At 59.7% G+C, this 4,211-nt stretch overlaps 1 pseudogene; it reads right to left on the bottom strand.

Moving 5' to 3' along the window:
• Positions 1-1,179: 1,179 nt before the first annotated feature.
• LOC114064307 overlaps positions 1,180-4,211 on the bottom strand; it is a 3,547-nt pseudogene continuing 515 nt past the window's right edge.

The raw sequence follows: 4,211 nt of genomic DNA on the forward strand, positions 1-4,211 counted from the left end.
TGGGGAGCTGGGATGGGATCTGTCCTGCAGGATTGCATCCTGAATCCTCAGCACCAGCTGCTGCCTGGAGCTGTCCACCCTCAGGTCTTTAATATCCCTGCCAAAACGGGATGGAGTATTCCCTGCTGGATCATCTCCTTAGTCCTCAGCAGCAGGAGCTGCCTGGAGCCCTCCAGCCTCAGGTCTTTAATATCCCTGCTAAAATCCCATCTCCAGCCAGATTTCCAGGAAAACGTCCCATCCCTATTGAAACCATCCGGAGGGGGGTTGGCTCCGGATAATTTTCCTTCTCGTTGCCGCACGGGTGGATGCCCGGGAACCCTCCTCAGCGTCCTCCTTCCCTCCCTGCGGCGCCTGGAGAAGGGTTAGGAAAGGCACTGGCACCCTCCCGTGCCCACATCCACGAACTGCAAGGCAGGTGGAATCCCGGCTGGATCCCCCCGCGGCACGAGCTGCTGGACGGAGCAGGAGCAGGAGGAACCTCTGCTGCCTCATCACTGCGGCACCTCACGGGAAAGCACTCCAAAAATCCCTTCCTTCCACACACTCCTGTGCTCCAGGGCTCAACCTGGAGGTCACCAGTCCAGGGAAATCCTGGAATGGTTTGGGTTGGAAGGGGCCTTAAAGCTCATCCAGTGCCACCCCCTGCCATGGGCAGGGACACCTTCCACCAGCCCAGGGTGCTCCAAGCTCCGTCCAGCCTGGCCTGGGACACTTCCAGGGATGGGGCAGCCACAGCTTCTCTGGGCAACCTGTGCCAGGGCCTGCCCACCCTCACAGGGGAGAGTTTCTCCCCAGTATCCTAAAGATCCAAGGATCAGTTGGTCAAAAAGCAGCTTGAACCCCCAGACAGGAGCCTGGTGAGCAATTAGAGACAGAGATGAACCCGAGGTGAGGGCACAGGAGGGGGATGTGGAGCCAAGAATACAGTGTGAAACAAGCTAAAAGCAGCTTCACTGGGGCTGAAGTGCTAAGAGGAGGGAAAAGGAAACACTTTCCAGTAAAGCTTTGCCCCTGGGATTGCCCAGAGGCCTCCAGTGCATCACCATCCCCCTTTCCCATGGCAAAACCTGGGGAAATAGGAACAGATTGAGGGTAAAGCCAGACACACCCCACACCCCCTCAGCCTCCCCATCCCTGAGACCCCCAGGCAGATGCACCAGGATGCCATTCCAAGGGTGTTTAACACTCCAACACAGTGAATCAGTGCTTTATTTTCAGCATGGAAAGAGGTATGAGAGCAGCAGTGAGCTCCAGGTAACGAACTGGTGTGTCAGATTTTTACTGGTGCCCTCAGAGCTGTGGGATTGAGGCAAAACACACGGAGAGAAACCCCCCCCAGTGTGTCCCTGAGTGCAGCTGCCCCAGCAGCACAGCCCCAAAAACCCCACAGGTCAGAGCTTCTCCCATCTTCAAAAATCCTTGGGCATTGATTCCAGAGGAGGATTTGGTTTCTGGGACAGGGAGGGAAGGCCACGAATCAGGTGCTGAATTAAGGAGGACTCAGCATGACAGCCCTTGGGAGCACCGAGGCAGATGTGCAGATGTGGTTCCTGGAGCCTGAGCTGTGCCAAGAGAGCCCAATCCCGGCCTCCCTCCCACCAGGGCACAGCCAGGAGGGTCCTGAGTGCCACTGGGGTTTATTGCACAGTGATAAACCTGGTGTAAGGCCAAGGCAGAGCCGAGGACACGGAGCCAGAGCCGTCTCTACTGCGTGCAAGGTGGGCAGAGGGGGAGACCACCTGGATGCTGCCCAGGGGGATCATAAAACATCGTTGCCCCAGCACCCTGGGAGGGTTTATATAGGACAATTCATACCGTGATCCTGGCCCAGAATAGCACCAGGGATTAACCCAGACTCTGACCCCAGCTAATCCAGCGTGACTCCCTGGCAGTGCCAGCGCAGCGACTCTGCACTGCATCAGTGCCTGGCTCTGCTCTGCAGAGTGTCCTGGCTGGCTGGAGTCAGCAGCAAACCCTCCCCAGAGCTCAGCAGAGGCAGGAGCGCAGGCACAGCCGCTCCTTGGATGGGCAAAACCCAAAGGACTCTGCTCCTGGCAGAGGGGAGAATGCTGGGGAGCACAGCCGGGTCTGGAGGGGGGAAGGGTGGGGAAAATGAAGAGCTGTGGGGTTTGCATCACCCTCAGGTCATACAACCCTCCACGTAGCAGCACAGAACTTCAGCAACCCCTTTTTCCCCTCACCTCCCCCCGGGGCCTCCCGGGATCCCAAGTTGGAACTGGACCAGGAAAACCAGGAGGGAACAGTGAGAGGGAAACCAGGAGGGAACAGTGAGAGGGAAATGAGGGGTGAACCACGACAGGGAAATCAGCAGGGAACTGAGTCAGGGAAACCAGGAGCTTCCTTAGGTTTCCTCTTGCCACAGTGCCCCTTGCTGGGATGGTGTGAAGGCAGGATCAGCCCAGGGCAGAGTGCCAGGGGGAGCAGCTCGCTTACTTCTCCTTCGGGTCGTTTTCAGCTTTACCTAAAAGAGGGGGAGGGACGATCAGGGCTCGTGTTTCTGCCTCCAGAACCACCAGCCCTTTTTATATGAGTGTTTTGCTACACTCCTCACAACCATCCCAGCACAGCAGCTGGTGCCCAGGGTGCTGCTCAAAATCTGGCCTCCTGAGGCCTTTTTCTGACTTGGAGGAAGCAAAGAGCACAATCACCAATGGGAAGAAGCCCTGCCCTTCCCACAGCCCAGCTCCCTACCCACAGGGTTGCAATATTCACAGCTCCCACCCAACTTCCTTCCAGTACCTAAAGGGCCTACAAGAAGCTGCAGACGGACTTTCCACCAGGACATGGAGGGACAGGACATGAGGGAATGGGTTCAAACTGACAGAGGGGAAATTTAGATTGGATATTAAGAAGAAATTCTTCCCTGTGAGGGTGGGGAGGCCCTGGCACAGGTTGCCCAGAGAAGCTGTGGCTGCCCCAGCCCTGGGAGTGTCCAAGGCCCGGTTGGATGGGGCTTGGAGCACCCTGGGCTAGTGGAAGGTGCCCCTGCCCATGGCAAGGGGTTGGAATGAGATGATTTTTCAGTTCCCTTGCAATTCTCACCATTCCAGGATTCTATAACTTGCCCAAGAAGTGATAGCAACCCCCCCCAGCCCCACCATGGGAGCTCCCTGCCCTCACTTTGCTCCCCCAGCAGAAACCCCCCAACACTCAGCTGCCCCTTGGACCCCCAGAGATCCGTGAGCACATCCAGTCACACACTGCTCCTCCAGGGGGAGGCTGTGGAGCCTCCAGCTGATCAGTCTGACAGAGATTCAGGGCTCCCAGGCAGCTCCTTGGCTTATCAGCCCAGCCAGAGACGCCCTGCCCAAAGCAGTGCAGTGCACACACTGCCCAGGCTATCAGCAGCTCCCCAAAAACCACTGCACGGGCTGGAACAGCCACAGCTGGTACCTTTTGGGACGAACTTCAGCGAGCTGCTGAATATTCAGAAGCGGGACTGGCCCCGCTTGGGCCCATCGTTGAGGAATTCGTGGCCCAGCCCGTTGCCGCACTTGCCACAAGTGACCTGGAAGAGCAAGCAGAGGGTTGGCAGCAGCCAGGCTGTCCCGGCCCGGGCTCACGGGACACGAGCCCGTGGGGTGTTTTGCCGCCGCCCCCCCGAGGGTTTGGGGACGAGCACCTTGAGAGCCCCCGGGCGCTCCTCCCGCTTGGCCACGCTGTCCCCACGCAGGGTCTCGGTGAAGGCCGGCCAGGGCGAGGAGTGCTCGTACTTGGCCCGGCTGGAGAACAGCTCATGGCCGCACTTGGCACACACGTAGATGCCTGGGGGGGGCGGGAGAGGGGTCAGTGCGGGGGACGGCGGGGGTGACACGTGAGAGCGGTGACACGGGACACCCGCGGGGGACTTTGCCCCGCGTGGGTCGGTGCCAGATGCTGCTGCCGCCGGACCCCCAGGGACCCCCCAGGGCAAGGCAGGGGGGTGGAGGGGGCAGAACCGCTCTCCCCGTGGGGGTCCCCGCAGGACAGGATCCCCCCAGGACAGGATCCCCCCAGGACAGGATCCCCGCAGGACAGGATCCCCCCAGGACAGGATCCCCCCAGGAAGCCCCTGCAGGAATCGACCCCCTCCCCCACTTCAAATCGCGGGGATCCCCCAAAAACGACCCCAGAGCGGGGACCCCCAGCGCGGTCCCCACGAGTAGAGGATGCTCCGCAAAAGGACACCCCCATTACCAACCCCCCCC

The sequence above is a fragment of the Empidonax traillii genome, unplaced genomic scaffold (genome assembly GCF_003031625.1).
Source record: "Empidonax traillii isolate 1590-97213 ecotype Southwest subspecies unplaced genomic scaffold, ASM303162v1 scaffold534:size827195, whole genome shotgun sequence".
In the NCBI taxonomy this organism is placed as follows: Eukaryota; Metazoa; Chordata; class Aves; order Passeriformes; family Tyrannidae; genus Empidonax; species Empidonax traillii.